Source organism: Haemaphysalis longicornis, unplaced genomic scaffold, assembly GCF_048455015.1.
Source record: "Haemaphysalis longicornis isolate Haplotype H1 unplaced genomic scaffold, Haemaphysalis longicornis Haplotype H1 scaffold_7, whole genome shotgun sequence".
Lineage (NCBI taxonomy): Eukaryota > Metazoa > Arthropoda > Arachnida > Ixodida > Ixodidae > Haemaphysalis > Haemaphysalis longicornis.
The window spans coordinates 117,009,890-117,027,457 of NW_027526422.1; positions in this window are offsets into that span (position 1 = coordinate 117,009,890).

The following is a 17,568-nucleotide window of genomic DNA, read 5'->3' on the forward strand; positions in this document are numbered from 1 at the left end:
TCTGCTAGCCCCATCACCTGCTGGCTTCCAGAATAGAGCTAGTTCTCGGCCAGACAAAAGATGTTCTCTCGGGTGTGGCAGCTCGCGCGGAGCCAGATATTGCTCGAACACACAGAAACGACGACAATGGGGGAATGTACCGCAAGTGACATAGACCCACCGAAAAAAGATGAAAGGCTGCTTTTTGCCTCTGACGCCCGATGCCAAACGACCAAAATCGAAGAGGCCAATTCTGTGAACATTAGGAGTGCACGGCAAATTGCGAACAGTTAGCGCTGAAGGAAACACCTAAACTAGGTTAGTAACATTCTAGTTTAAAAAACCTGTTTTTCTTTGCTAAGCTGAGAAAAGTGTGTTGGTTTTCATATATCTAACAATTAGGTACACTTCTTGCTCTTAAAGAGACTGAACAGCGCTGACTATAGACGCTTCCATTCTTTCAGTCGATTCTGGAAGCAAAGCTGTAGTATTGCCACCACGGTGCGGCATTGCGTGATTTGCTCCTTTCGCAGACCCGCCCTCCGTGTCTGCTATGCGTTCGTGAGAATGTCTTTGAAGTGGACATGGAATGTATTTATTGCGTCTGCTGAAATAATCCAGTCAATACCCCCTACACCGTTCTATAGAGGTCATTCCAGACTTGAAAAACACCAAGAACGGGAAAGCGGGAACAATTGTTTGAACAAGTTTGAAAATTATCTGATGGATATAGAGAAGCAAATGTTTTCTGAAGTAATTTGTGCCCGCTATTCTAAGTACTGGATGTGTTTGCTGAGCGCGTTTTAAAAGAATTTAAGGTATAAAAGAAAGTTGAAAAACTGCTACTGGGTTTCGTTATTTCCCTGTCAATTTTTAAATCATCAACCAATCAGTTATTATATTTATGCCATCCTTAACAGCCGGTACTGTATGGGATAATGTACTTTGCCGTGAAACTCGCTGCAAAGAAAATTTACACCGCCGCGCATGAAGTGTACAAGGCTCCCCAGGGCCACTCCCGAAAGCAGCCTCACAAACCTTCTTACAGGTCGCCGCCAACAATACCTAGGAGGAACTACACGAAGCTCATCACAACTTGCAACTGATATAGCTCAAGAGCACGCCGACCGCTCAGGCTGTGCATTAACCGGCTTCCCTCAGCGCAAATCTATGAACGGAAAAACTCATCCCGCTCGCAAAAGAAAAATTATTAAAAGTCACACTCATTTGGTGTTCATGTAGGATACGGTATTTTTGTGCTTTTAAACCACCGCTGCCTATAATCCTAACAATCACTGTCATTCCGTGAGCAAAAAACAACATATCCCCTCGTATTACGTGCAGGAAAGGCTGGACCACATCTACTACTCAAGCAATATCGCACATTTTTGACACAATCAACGTACGTATATTTTTTGCATATTGAATACATTTTCTACGCGGCCTCAGCCAACACCACTCATTGTCAGTGCTCTCGCCAGAGCTACCTCTTCGGCCGCATTCGTCATTCATACACAATGCCAGCTTCAGTTGCGTGCAGGCTGTTTCGTACGCATAATTTTTTTTAAGTTCTTGAAAACCACCTCACCTGGAATCGCCTTCCTTGACTGGACAGTCCACTTACAAAACACCGCAAAATTCTGCATACAAAGGTGTCCTGGCGCCGTTAAACCATGCAGCCCTTCAGCCAACCATTAAGCGTAAAGACGTTTGACCTGTGCTTTTAATGCTGCATTCAATGAGACATGAAAACGATGAAAAATCGAAGTTTTACCTTCCGGTTTGGCTGCAAGGTCTGCGGCATGGTGCGAAAAGCGACTCTTCAGGTCCACAGTCGTGTGCCCACGGAAAGAGTCCAAATTGAGCATAGACCTCGGTGCGAGCATCAGTTCATGACCAATTCGCAGTTCATCCAAGAATCTCTTGTGCACGCCCCATGACGCCTGCAAGCAACGTTATCTTAGGGAGAGTTTCCCGCTTCGGGAACATAGGGTGGAGGTTTCGTACCGTCGGCAATGGCCCAAAGCAATACTGTGAAGTGCCACATCGTATTCCCGCTGATCAACACGGTCAGCGTACTGGCACCCATCTCGATAGTCGTTCACAATTGCATGTGAAAATAAACAGGCATTTGATCGGCATGGCAAGGCTGTGAAAACAACCAATCGTGTTGCCTTCTGAGGTGGAGTACATAACGTTGATAACTGAGCTGCTTTTCATCTTAAGAAACTGGTAAGCGTTGCCTTAAGGTCGTCTGCCGCCTTATTGAATGTCCTCGCCGTTTCATAAAGCGGTGAAACCAATGACGGAGCTCACGGCCTAGGCACAGTTCTCGATGTAGACACTTTGCTTCAACCTGGGATATTTCGTTTAACACGAGACCATGTCGACCTATCATACACAATGAAGTTTCCAAGTTACATCCCGAGTTGATGGTATTCGCCGGTCTTGGAGCCACGAAACGACCCGCTTTCGTGATTCGGAGTTTGTGAGCCTTCTTTATTCTTCCTCCACTGCCTCATGCAGGATCTATCAACGCAGTACCTCCTTTCCGCTAGGTCGTGTAGGACGTCCTCCGCAACGACTACAATTTTTAACTTTTGCAGCGCATTCAAGACAGCCGCCGAACGGTGCTTATGACAAGTTTGGGCTTTTGGTCGGCGTCTGTGTACTCTGCGTACTTCCACCAAGCGAGCAATCACAAAAGAAAATGGCGCAAGGACAATAATCTTCGCCTTTTCCGACATCAGAAGTTGTATACTACCTGCCATTCTTGAATTAATGCAGAATACAACTAATATACAGCAAAAAAATTGGGCCCATCTCCCCGCGAGGGGGACTCGAGTAAATGCGTCCTATAGGGGGTGGGTGTATTGTGTTAACGTTTAGTGTTTGGGGAGTCGGTGGTAGTGAATGCGTTGTATCAGCAGCTTCTTGACGTAGTTTGAATGAGTCAAGGATATAAGGCGCGTTCGTAGCGTCCCATTCTGTGTCGGCTTTGTGGCGCAGTGGGTACAGCACCATGTACATTGCGTTCCGCCCGCACGGTCGAGGGATCGAAACCAGGCGCCGGATAGTATTTTTTTTATATAGTGTAGGGGGAAGGGTGCGGACTACGACTACGGACGTCAACGCGGGTGAAATCGTGTGTTACTGAAATGCTCTGAATTTAAAAGGTGAAGGTTAGAAACACTTTACAATAATAAATTAGGCATCTAAACAGTAGACTAATTTGAGCTGACGGAAGCAACCGCCTCATTTCTACAAAATTGAGCTCATACCTATCATCATCATAGCGCCATCATAATAATTGTGCATTTGAGTATTCGCACTCATAGTCTTTACTTGGAACGGCGCTAGTCGCATATTTACAACGAAACGGAATTTCTTTACAATGCGGCAATGACAGCTCGAGCCGAAACCGTGCCACCCAATTATTTATTGTCTGTGGCGTAGGTCGTGCAGCTGCGCCAATGCCAAATTCTGCTCCCCGTACCATGTCCCCCTCGTTGAAGGAGACGACCCTTGTCAAGGTCACAGTACTTTTGACAGGTGCAACGATAATGAGATAAACTGGGATTATGCACTGAATTTCTTGCTGCCATGGATCATGAACATGAACGAGCTTGATGAACATTAGCCTCGGAACAGCTGTACCGACCGACGCAATGAAGGGACCTCCGAAGCACCTGGAGACACGCCCGAACAGGAGTCAACGGAATGGCATCGTCGTCTTGCGAGGTCGTGGCTGATCACGCGTCGTTTGATCTAGGCGGGTCATTGGCTGGGAACACGGGCTGGGGAATGGGAGTGTCCATGGTTCACCCAGACTGGGGTGGTAGACTTCATACAATGATTTCTAGGATATCTATTCAGGAATCGAAATGGGGTAAAGCTCGAGATTTAGTATGGGGATGAAGACCGTACCGGCCACGAGGGCTTCATTGTCGTCGGCGTGGGTCCCGGAGCCATGTGCCAGTATACTCCTCTGCTTCGTGCAACAGTATTGCTGAGATGTGTGCAAAATTAGCACTATCAAAGTAATAAGGGTGGCTTAGTCGCTATTAGTACTGTAAGGGGCCTCACGCCACAACGCACTATGACATGCAGCCGCTCCAAAGGAAATACGCCGCATGTATTACGGACCTTTATTTTACCGCTGATATATTCTCATTTTTTGGAGCGGGTCACACAACCCGAAATACGTTATATCGAACCCTAGAAAAGCTCAAATTTTCGCATCCATTCAATGCGGCGCCGTCTCCCATTTCCGCAGGTTGAAGGCTGACATTCTAGCATAGTAATTGGAACAGAATTATGGTCATTTTTGACAACATGCAGGTGACTCGCTTTTTATACTTGTGCATAATTAAAAATTCCCTTTGAGCTTGTGACAAATGTAAAATAAAATATCTCTATCAATTTTTGCAAATGATTAGGGAATCTCAGTTTAGGTTATCTTACCCCCCCCCCCCCAAAAAAAAAAAAAAACAGTTTTACCCGTATACCAGAAATACCTGCCATTGATCATTCAGGAAATGTGAAACCGAGTACAGATAATGTGAAGAACACTATAGCAACGTTTCTTAGAGTGTTCGGCGTATTTGCACCGAAGACGACGACCGCAGAGAAAACCGCGAGAAATTGGCTGTGCATTGGTGAATAGGTTCGCACGGTGAATTCTCATTGTATTGCACGAGATTGCCTGACATTCGGAGTAGCTTGGAAGCCATTTCAGCGCCTTTTACGGCTGGGGTGGGTGCCACATTGCTTTATTTTGTTTTCAATGCTAACATGACGGCATAGAGAAATAAACCCTTGATAAGTTAGCGGCAAACGTCGTAAACCTACATGATCGCAAACTATTTTTGACAATGAAGGCTTTGTCGCAAATTGGCCCCAATTTACTTTAACTGAGGGTCTAGTTAAAACATGTTAAATTTGAGATAACGAACGTTTAATACTATTTAAAACGCGACATTGAATTCGAGGCCCCTACGCTTCGCCTTTGTGAAGAATTTGTTTTCAACACACGTGGCAGTGTACTACAAGGCTTGCCGTGTCGTCACTTTGCAAACTGGACGATGCTACCCAAAGCAGCCACAAGTCCAGTCAAAGCCCCATCAAGGACATTTGCTCGTTGTGTGTACGTTTCACCGCAATGCTCTGAAATGCAGTGTTTGAGGTCACTTGATGCGCGTGACGAGGTCACTCGAAAACACTGCAAACCTATTTGAGGAAACTGCAAGGTCTGTTGTTGAGAATGTGGCACACATGGCGAGGTTATAGCAGCAACACTGCAAGGCCACTTGACGCACGTGGCAGCGTCAGTCAAAGATATTCCAAGCTCCACCGCTACAACGCCACCTGCTTAGTAGGCACCTGGTAGCGAGGGTGAGGCGCAGCACTGAATGTTTCTTGCTATTAGACTGGGCTGCTTATAAGGCAAGTGGGAGTTATTTTTGACCCCAGCAGCAGCCACCTGCACAACGAGTTCCCCCTTGGGCTTATGGGTACAATACGGCAACTCATTGTATTACGTTCTATTTTTGGCATCAAACTTTTCAAGCTTGTTTACATCAGCCCGTCTAAGTTTTTTACACAAGTATATTCCTTTAAGAGGTTCCAAGTAACTCTAAATTCATGTTTAACGGCAAGATTGTAGTAACTGTTTTATTGCTTTAAATGCTATCAATTTTGGTGGTTATATCTTTTTCAATAGCGTAAGCGACCCCGCGTGCAGCGAATCAGCCGTATGTAAGCGAGGAATAGGTCTAACGTATTTGGACATGGCAAAAAGAGTATGCGGAAAAAATTTTCCGACGATTACGAGACTGGACAACGCGAAATTTGAACGCAATGCGAACTGCAGACTCTTCCCCACGGCGGTGCATAGCTGCTGCTTCGGCGGCAGCTCGCACCTCTGGATTCCGCCGTCGGCGGCGCTGAGCTTCCCTCTCGCTAGGGTGTCTCGATGCCAGCGCCGCTGTACAGGGGGAGATACCCTTGGAACGGCCTCGTCGTGCGGCCGCCATTGGGCCAAATTGCTCAACGCATAGTTTTTTTCGTTTTTCACAAGACCCACTAACGTAACATCAATAATACGATTGAAACTTCGTGAGTAAACCACGTTGCAGCGAAAATTATAGCGTGGTCTTGCTAGAGTGGCTTGTCGTAGCGCCGAACAAGTGACCCAAAATGGCGGAATCGACGTACACGTGTCTCCTCCCTATAGAGCAAACATGCGTGAAACGAGGCACCCTGGCTATGGCAGCATTATCGTTCGTCCCAGGAAGTTGTCAAAACATCAGCCAACCAACCCCGGAACGCACTACTCTGGTGTTCTTTTAGAGGGTCGCGGACGCGGAGCACGTCCGGCGCAGTTTAGGCGTACTCTCCTCCTCATCACATTTTCGCCATACCTTCCACCTTCGCTTTCTGCTCGCAATATCATCGTCTGCTTTATTCTCTCAGATACAACGAGCCCGACCGATACGGAAGACGCGAAAATACAGGAGTGGGCGCCTAATATCTCCGCTCTAACAATCATGAAACAAACTACAACAGGATTGTAGAGAGTGAAAGGTTGGTCGCCATCCCGCCCTGCAAGAGTGTACGTCCACCGAAGCTGTTGTAAACCGATACAAGTGTCGATGGGGGAGGGAATGAAATGTGTCTCATCGTCTCGGCGGGCTTGTCGCTTGCGCTCGGATTTTCTGGCAGAAATTGCTAGGTCTTGCCGAGCCTGACGTATGCGCATGACGTCTGGGTTAGGAACTGGTCTACTTAGGGAAACTAGCACTGTCTAGTCGTCAAATTTAGTCAGAAAACGTAATATTTACAAGGAACATAAGGGGAGGGGGAGGGGTACGGAGAGGGGGGTTATTAAGTACGGGCACTTTATCAGACATAATGCAGTTTCGATGCTTGTTTTGCGTTTTTTTTTAAGAATACTGAGCTGTATGCTGTGAGCCTGATCAGACTAACGTATGCTGTCTGCGTCTTAGGCGAGAATTGATGGGTCCGTAGTAGATTTTTGGTTTAGTGCGACACTTTTTTCAACCAACTAGAGGAGTAAAGCTGCGATGGAAAAAGATTACTATGAAACGTCTACGGTAAGGGGAGCACTTTTAATTCATTCGTGCACCATTCCGCAGCTGCCAGCAGAAGCGGAGGGCATTTCGAAATTTGGAAAACAGCGTCTTTATGATTTTCAGACACAGATTCTAGCTCTCGCTGTATAAATGACCGATGGACCGGATCGCGCAGAGAGAGAGATGAAATTACGGGATCCGTAAAATATATTTATACTACAGCACGTAATCTATACATAAATACTGCCCCCGAAACTGATGGCCAGCCCGGTGTGCGCCCGACGACGAAGCGTTGTTCTTAGCGCAGAGCGCGGGCAGCCAGGAGTCATTGCAACGTCGGCATAATTTGTTCGGCCTCCGCGAGTTATCGGTCACCGAGACGTGCCCTGGCCGGGAGAACGTCAGACTGCTTTCCGGATGTGAAGCTTCTATGCCTACTGATCTCATCAGTGCCACGGGATGACTGTACCCACTCCGTCACCCGGTCGAACCATCGGTCCGGCTATCCTGTGAGCGTCTAGCAATCGTTGCACCGACCACCGAATGACTGAGGGAAGAAAAGGACGAGCCCTACCATAGTTCGGTGGTCAGTTTCAGGAGTTCTGACGAAATGAAGCATATGGTGCTCGCGGACGATATGGAAATGGGGGGGGGGGGGGGGGCATGCGGACCAAGAGGTGAGGTCAAGCTGCACTGATTTTCGCACGCAGTGGCAGAAGACATTCGGTCCGAGTGGGCCAACTACGGCAGGTTCATTGAAGAGCCAACAGAGCGGTGTGTTTCCTAGACATCAACGCTGACACTTCCTCACATGCGGTTTCTGTTGATAAAGCTTAAGTTAAAGCTCAAACTCACCAACTTGGCAAATTATATTTATGTTGCCGGAGAGAGCCCTTGGTCGTTGTACCCTACCACGCAATACCGTGCCTCTGCTGTAGTGAAAAAGGGAACCCAACACAGGGGTTAAAGGTGACAAGATTTTACCGGTTTTGGCGCTGTGGCCAAGCTGATGTCTATTGCACGTGTTTCTACGCGGCCGTGCTAGGGTCTCTTGGTGCCGAGGTGGTGTCCGGGGACATCGCGAACACCACAGATGGGGGGAAGCCGTCGAGGATACCGCACACCTTGAAACTTCATAGGAGATGACCACCGTGGTGGACGGATAAAAGTCGACACTGCAGCAGACAGCGCAGCAGTCGGTCGTTCACACGGGTGGCCAGGATGTCAAAAGACAAGGGCATCCTAACCGACAGCCAGGCCACGTGTACCCACGTTCTTGACCGTAGGGAAGTCACTGCGTATCCCGCCGGATTTGGTTGATTTTTTTAAATTGTTTTTTATTGGGCTGTCATATTTGGCGGATTTTGGTAAAATTCATTTTTATTACTAGCCTGGCCTCAGTGTCACGCAGAATGTTTGGGGATGTATGCCACAGGATGTCCACTCCTTCCCAACATCGAGCACTCCAGAGTGGAGGCCCAAGACAGTACGTACTTGAAAGAATTAAACTATGCCGGTACAGCCCGGGGTCAAGCCGGGGGCAATCCTGAGTGTAGACCTCTTTCTTTCTCATTCATTTGGGGCTAATAACAGCACGAACGCGTGCTAAGCACGGTAGCCTGCAAACAAGTTTTGCGAGGCTTTTCTGCTGACGAAACTCCGGACACCGGTTTACACAGCTACAGCAACTGTCCCTTTAATAGTCGCTGTCAGCGTGGAGACATTTCATGTCCGCGCCGGCCAAGCGCACGCTGCTCGTACGAAGAGGATCCGGTGGAGGCAAATATTGATCGCCAAAATAAGACCGCTAACATTTTGCTGTCACTCATACTTAGCCTGACATACAATGTTCTGCTGGATTCGTTGGTGAATTGGTCTTCAAATCGTGCAAGAGAGCGCAACATTGTGCTTTGTTTAAGCAGATGTTATTTACTTAAAGGAACCCTGAAGTCAAACCGGAAAAATTGGTCTAAATATATTGGCATCCCCAGAAGCGAATATAGCATTCTCTGTGGTAGTAGCTTGAAAATAATAGCCTAAATAATAAAAAACTGAAGCTATCAGCCACCCAGCAGAGATTACGTAAACGGCGACTGAGCGGATGTTATAAGAGTCATGTGGCGAACACTAGAACGAGAAGCGCGCACAAGACCTCTAAAAATAGCGCGTAAATTCTTTCTTTGCACGCTAACTTTCTTAAGTGGTAAAGAATTATAAATATGCATGCATAATTCACGTCGTGCTGACATACGCAAGCTTCCAAGCCGCGCCACATGTGGTGGTTGCGATGTTTATTTCATGTTCGGTGTATTCAAACGCGTGTTATCTGCCTGTTTGGGTCATAAATTAAACCGCAGTGAAGCCATAGGGAAGACGTAGCGAAGCGACTTGTTCGCCACCGTAAATCGCAGCAAGCGCACGTGCTACCCTTACGATGAGCGAGAGTCAATCGATCGTCTGGTAATTTTGCTCTTCGACCACAAAGCGCATGCCATAACAATGTGTTTGAAACAATTTCTTGATTCGCTTGAAGTTGAATAAAATGTGTGCGTCAAACTACGTCTTTTGAACCAGAGCGTTGTGTGCTGCTACGCTTTCACAAAGGTGGGTATATTTGTACGATGTTATGCACGTTTTTCATTCCTTACTTGCGAAGAGATGATTCTTAGTAGTAGTTTGGGCGCTCGCAAAAGCTGTAGGCACACTTGTTGCACGTGGGTTAATACGCAACTGACTACGCGAAACATCTATTAGGTGCCGCAACAAGCGTTACCGTATCACCACGAAAAACTGACGCAATTTTCTAAAAAAACTCGCGTCGCGGTGCCGGCGCAGCATGCCGCACAAATTAGCCGTAGCACGCTGTTGCAAGTCCAACTAACAGAAGGTGCAACACTGTTGTGCGGAGTACATCCCAGTGACTCCAACCCGACTATCCCTAGCGAAAATTCGAATGAAAACAATGACCGCGTCGTCGTTGGCGCTCCAGTTGCGCTATCCACTGAAACCTTTTGTAGGTAAAGTAAAAGACTGCGCGGACGGAGCATTCAAATTTTTTAACCCCCATCTCACATCTCGTGCGGTACCAAGATTGACGCGCAGAGATTGGCAGGTAACGTAAGTGTAGGTATGAAGTTGTTTTGTCGTATGCAGCGACTGCACCACCAGTGGGTGCTGTGGCCGCGCTGGTTCCCTTGTTAGGTTTTAGTTTTCCTGATAGATCACACCGCTGTCTTACCCCATTCCGGTAACCGTTGTCGTCACGGGAAGTGCCATTAAACGGCGCGAGGGATGAAATGTGTTTATCAATTATTGGTAATTTCTCGGCTGTTTAAGCATCTTTCGCACCCGATTAAGCATCTTTCGCAACTTTTGTCTGAACCCAACTTGCTATTTGCCTTCAGCCTACCTTGAGGCTTGTGAAACTTCCGAAGCCTTAGAAATATAACTCCCAAATTTGAGCCTCGCAGAGACACCTGCTGCAGAGCCGATCGCAATAGTTACATAAAATCCAGCAGCATACGCCACTGGTGTTCGCCGTGACTGCAGAGCAAGAAATAAAATCTGCAGACTTCGCGTGTTAAGAGTTTATAAAGTTCACCTCATTTTTACGCGTCTGTGCATAATGCTTCGGAAAGTTGGAAAGTGGTAATCAGAAAGCTTTTGTGGCATGTGTCGTTTAAATGGAGCCTCATCTTCAGCATTTTAACAGCGGAGATGTTACTGTCCGTAAGCTCGGCGCTGCAAAGAAACATTCCAAAAAATGCCGAGCGCTCCTGAGCGCAGGCGTCGCAACGAACACTGACTGTCTTTGGCACACCCTGTGGCTTTAGGGAAAAAACTGGCAGCAATCACGAGGAGCGAGAATATATCGAGTGCTCGGGAGCGCGTGCCTTGCGGCGGCTGCCGAGTCCCCGGATCCCGCAGTGGCTTTAGCAAAAGAGAATGCAGCGCTTTGGTCAAGGGCTACCCCACATGTAAAAAAAAAACTCCAGAGCTAATGCTAAAGATGAAAACACAGGCTGGTTGGTGGAGGTCATAGGGGCCACCGCATTATCTAGAAGCCTTTATGGGTAATTGGTGACATGACTACCAGTGTGGCCATCCTTCCGGAGACGACCAGCAAATTTAACCCCCACTGCCTCGAGTCGGTGATGAAGGGCTTGTGAAAGTATACAACGCTGAGCATGACTTTGCATCCACCCCTCGCCGCGAAGTAGACGACGACCTCTTTGGTGCATATGACGACAGTTCTAGCTCCGCAATTATACAAACAAACAACGATACTGAAATATACCTAGGTGTGCAATGCTCATGTACAATGGCTTCGCCGATCAAGTCTAACGCGTGAATGCAAGCTTTCCTGAATTTTTTTTAAAAAGCCTCTTAACTTCTCGGTAGCAGCTACCTAGTGTAACTTTCTATGCATGTAACTTCTAGAGCGTCATGTTACGTAGGCACTCCAGGAGCGGAAGTTCGTCAAACCTAAAATTTCGCAGCCACTCAAGGGAACTCGGAGGCCATTTCCGAAGGCTGTGCGCTGTACGAAATGTCTCGCCTTCTGGGGCAAATCATACCACCACTTTTATTTTGCTTACTTCTGTTAACTGGACGTATTGCTGTGACTGGCTATTCTTGCAAGGCGTACCGTAATTTAGACGCACCAAGGACACTTGATCAAATGGAACGAAGCCGTGTTTGAATGTCATCACTTCAAAAAAGCAGAAGTTTTTTTAAGAAAATAGCTCCTGCACTACCGAAAGATAGAGTAGATTTACTTAACATTGGTCAAAATTATTCAAATCTTGTTAACTTGAGGAGAATCTTTAAGCTTCCCTCAAATGGCGTCGGGTCGCAGCTTGGGCTTCGTACGTAGTAAAGACACATCATCTTCATCTACCCCTAAATCGTAGTTGGCAACAACATCTGCGGTGGCAAGATTTATTTAACACGCACGGATGTCGTTGGAGTCATAGGACAAGCCGCCGATTTTTTGAAGCTGTATTACACAATTAAAATTTCGCTACTAAACGGCGTAACTCGGTGAACATACCGAAGAAAAGTTTTCCGTATTAATTCTTGTAGCCGGAGTGACATCTCGATATACAGCAAATGTTCGGCATCTAAGCCCACGGTTCTGTCACAATTTCAATTGCGTCCCATGTAAAAATTGCATGAAGCTGCAAAAGGAAAGTGTCGATGCCGCCTGATTCCGTGCGAGTATACCTTCCTGGACGCAGCTTGTACGTCTTGTCTCGGGCCTGGGGGGTGGCGAGGGGTGGGTAGAGATTTTTGGGAGCTCCGAGGTTTCGGACCAGGTGCTAGTCACCTCCCGAGGCCTTACGGTCGCCGCGGTCCTGTGGGCAACCGCCACCACCCCATAAGGGAGAGCTCTTTCAATAAATGTTATTTCTCTCTCTCTCTCTTGTCTCAGCCCCATTGTAACCGCAGCGCCGCCATCCGGTGCCTAAGAGAAATTTGTAACTTTTCTGCTAAGATAAGGCATTGTTGAATACAGATGACTGCAAGAAAGGCATTAAACTTTTCAAATGGTCCCACAAGTGAGGCCGACAGCTGCATCTCAACGCTTAAGGTGTACATGAAAGAGAGAAAAAAAAACATTCCTCTGGTTGGACCTCCAAAATTCCTGTTCTATGCTTGCACTGTTTTGTTTCCACCAACTTCAATCGGGGCGTTTCCACTGACTCCGTATTCAGGACCGTACATGGAGACAGCGACAAACTTGGGACGGCGTCCAGAAAAAATCGTCATGCTCATAATTTCGCTAAATATGGTACCAAGTATCACGCAGAGGGAAGCACTGCAACAAAAAACATTTCTTATGGAGTTACCAGGCGCCAAGCTTCCACAGAAATATTTACAGAACCTACAAGATAAGCACACAGGCAAAATTTTAAGAATGGGGTGCCAGACGTCCGTGTAAAATGCAAAAAAAGTTGTCTATCTTGCGAATGAGAAACGCGAGTTCCAGCAAGTATCAACGTTCAATCTGTTTCAAACGTTTTGGGGGGTTTCCCGATGCGGTGGGTTGACTGCTATGTTAGAGAGGCTGTTCCGCCAAGGTAGCATTCGCAAAATGTTTGACAACACCACCCTGACATATACATATCTTTATAAAAAGAGTGTTTATTATATGGAGATAGTGTTGCGTCATTAACCCACAGGGATGGCAAAGCAGGTATTCCAATCCTTAGTAAACTAGAATTGCAACCATTTCAAGGTAACTCAAGAGCCTAAGAAAGAGAAGTAGGCTAACGCTAAGAACTCTATTGCGTGTTTGGTAACGTTGTCATCTTAGCTGTGCCTTTTTCTCCTACTTTTCGCTAATTTTTAGCCCTAGACAATGTCCAAACATAAGCCTCCCCCCCACCCACCATCCTTTTTTTATAATGGTACTGAAGATCCAATGCCGCATGACAATATAAACCATGCTGAACATTACATACACTGTCTTACGTCCTTCAATGTGGCATTGTTTTCATGAAGGTTTTTTTTTCTTTGAAGGAGAATTTAAAAACTCCTTGCTCAAGAGGAACGTTGGCACGGGTAGAGAAAAGGCCTGATTGATTTTACATGTATTTGCCGCTGAAAACGAAGTGTTTCACTAATATTTTCTCCTGTTTTTTTCCCTGCAGCTGCTGGTGAAATTTCCCGCGTGGAGAATCCGATGTACGAGGACTCTGATGCACAATGCTGCATCTGCGCTGGCTACAGAAGTGGCTGAAAGGCATTTATTCCTGCTGCTTAGTAATGGCGAAGTTGGCCACTTGGCTGAGGTGTACAATAAACCACATTCAAACTGCCAATCTGTGCGCATACATGCTGTTCTTTTCAGTATTTTGCTGGCCCGCATTCAGAGCATGGCCGGTCTACATTTTCACAATGAAGCATATCTTCAGGCTAGAGCCAATTAAACTTTTCAAAACCACAAAATTAAATTTTCAAGTTGAACGTTAACAATTCCCACAAAGAGACATTGCAATGACATCTCTCAAAATATTTAGGGTCCTATTTTGTATGCACTAGTTACACATTTTGAGTATATTTGAAGCAGTATTTATCTGTGAATTTAAAATGCATTACTATAGCATTTTGCACGTATTTAAAATAACATTTTCCAGCATTTTCAATGCATTTCAAATACATTAAATATATATCTTCAATGCTCTCCTTGTGTATTTATGGAGGTACATATTAAATACACTTTAAATGTATTGAAAATATATTTGGAATGTCGGCAAAATAATTCAGAATAAATACAAAGTTAGTTTATGTGTTAAATGCATTCAAAATACATTAAAAATACGGCATCTTCTCGCTAAGGGTGTTTTTGCTTGTGAGCCTTTGTCTAACCTCTTTGACATCTGAGCATAAACTGATTGTGTGGAAATATTTGCAGCGCTGATTTACTGTGCCTGTAAGTGCCTATTTGGAGGTTCCAGCCCATATGGGATTATAAGCACCTAAAAGGGCTTTTCCGGGTTATATGTGCCTTTTTGCGTTAATTAAGGTCATGCTATGCTAGGACGGTACTCACACCAGAAGGCCACAATGCGGTGTTTGTTGCACTCAGCTTGCAAGCAGTATTACAGCCCCATGCGAAGTACGCAGACTCAAGAAAACCGTGCTCAAGCCGCCGTCACCTCGACCTGACGTTACCCTGAACATAAGGACGCCAGAGGCGGTAAGTAGCGACACCGCAGCCAACCTTGCCGCCGGATTGGCTTGAAGTCTCCTTATCCGCAGATGCTCGTTCGTTCTATCTTCTGGTGTCGCGCTGTGTTCTACGTTCTTGGTGCTCTGTTCTTGTGCCACCGCAAAAAAAATTTGGATATTCATTTTTCACGCAATAAACACTAACCAAGAAGCGAATAAACGCCATACAGCCGTGCTTGTGCCGCTACCGGTAAAATACACCAGGCAAGAGAAAACGAGAGGAGCATGTGACACACGAAAGTTTCGAGGTGACCCCAAGGAGACGTTCACAGCTAGCCGCCGATCACTGCTGCACCGCCACCCGGCCAGATGCGGCACGTGCAGCCCAAAAGAACGAATACACAGAGTTTACAAAACAAACATCTCGGCACTTGTCTGGCGATGTCAGCCGTGAATTTCCTTGCCAGGCAATCTTCATAGTCATTTGCAACCTAGGCCATCAGGGTTAGTCGAAAAGTATTTTGCGTGCTTTTAATGTTGTTAATTGGTATAGAGCGCATAGTTACTGATTGGTATTATTCCCAGCACCTTCTCTGGTCATCCACTTCTGCAGGACCGAATTACTCAGTTCTAAGTTTTTGTTATTAGGAAATACTGCTCTTTTTTGCACTATCTATGGTATTCACTGATGCTGTCAAAAGCTGAGAAGGTCGTTGTGTTTTGGCAACGAAGAAAGAGCTTCAGTTAGGCAAGCGTTTTAAGACGCCTGTTTTTGCCTTTAACGATCAGTTACCGATTGTGCCTCTTCTACAAGAGCCTATTTTTATGCCTTGGGGAACACTATTCTACACCCCGCTACACCTAAAAGTGGCTTGGCGCATCAGTGTGCATGTTTCACATTCTTTGAAGACAGCATTTAGCACCTGCTAACTTGGGCGCAACTCTGACTCAGAATACAGATGCCATTTCAAAGGTTCGGAATACGCACGTCGTTAAGCGAGAGGACCGGTCTCTGGCAGTGCCATTCCGAAGCTAAACTCGGCGGTGGGCATAAATTGAATTCCCGGTGATACATAAACTGCCAAGCGGTCTGAGCGGTACATATTCTGTCATTTCCGCTGTAACATCAATAAGGGCTGTAAAAGTACAGGCGCACTCCACCAACTAAGTTTAGCGGACTTTTTCGCACACAAATATCGACTAAGAGAAACTACAATTAAAGCCGTAAAATATTGAGGTGGGCTGGTTTGTTCCGAATTTAAGCCTTTCTTTCAGTGTCCACTGACCCTTATTTGCACATAATTTTTGTGGAATGACCGCAGTTGTGTGGTCTAAATTTGTGTAGCTTCGGTCAAGAATTCGGCGACGGTTTTGGGTGACTTGCAGGCAAGTCTAGCAAGCAGTTCTTCCTTCCCTCCGCGCATTAAGAAGCGTAACTTCTTTTCTTCCGTAATTTCGGTGTCCGCGCGGCGAAATAGTTGCTTCATCTTCTCAACGAAGATCACGCCCCTTTGTTGGTGTGTTGAGTGCACGTTTTCAACATTGGGGCGGCTCTTCCTTTCCGCACGATGGTGGCGAATGTTTTAAGGAACTCACTTTTAAAGAGGTTCCAGTCTGTCAAGGAGCTTTCATGGTTCTCGAACCACGTTCGGGCTGTATATTCTAAAAAGGAACAAAACATGGCGGAAAGTTTCTTCGTCTTCCGACCTGTTAATGATGCGGAGGCGCTTTACTTTCTATAACCAGTCCTCAGGTCTCCCCCGGGGGATTAACAGAACGATGGTGGTTTCCCGGGACTGCTGCAGGATGATAGGAGGAGTGGCTTGTTGCACCATGTTGTCGGTTGCAGCGGTGTTTCTCTTAGTTTGTTCTGGTAGGAGACCGAACTCCTCGGGTAAGCCTTGTAGTCGGCGGCTGACTCGTCTTGGGCTAGCGACGGGAGCGTGCTTGCCCAGTACCTCCATGAGATGCCACGAAGCCAAAAATGACGCTCTTCTCTCGAAGGAAAAACAAGTCTATTGGAGCGAACTTGTCCTCCCCTAACTCTAAGAATACAGAGGCGGCGAAACAGCCGTCAACAAAGTGACGCGCACAAGCGAGTGTCGGCGAATCTAATGCCGTGGCGTCTGCACCCTGGGCACTTATCTTTGGGTGCGAGTGTTCCTCGAACCGTCGAATTACATCCAGAACAATGTAGATCAAAGAAATATATTCTAGGCTGTGGTCATTAGTTGGAAACGCTCTCCATATTATAAAAGAAAGACATAACACGTGCGGCACAGAAAGAAAAAATGAAACACGCACTTCCCTTGGCACACAGATAAAAAGGACAGGCGCAGCCGGTGGCTAGAAGCAAAACATAAATAAACAAACCCAATCGATATTTCGCGGCAAATGTTCATCATCGGAAGAAAAAGTTTCAGATTCCTTATCAATTTGCCTACACCCACCCAGCTTATTACCATTGGATATATGGCTAAATAATTTTAGCCAGGTAAAGGGGGTAAGCAGATGGTACACTGGTTACACACAGATACGAAAATACAGCACTTAAGGTTTCACAGCGCCTTTCAATTGGGATCTAACAGTCGTCTTTATACCATATTTCAATTTTATTTTTAATTTCTCCGTTTACAGTAAGCCAACATTTTCGCGGGTTAGTTCAAGAGATAGAGGGAAGGATCGCTTCAAAATAAAAAAAACGCTTCGCCATGGCAAGTGCGTTCGCATATTCACTCGTCGTTTCATTGTACGCCGCTCACCGATAAATTGACATCAAACGCTGAGGTTTCCGTAAAAGACGCCGTTTCTTATTTCG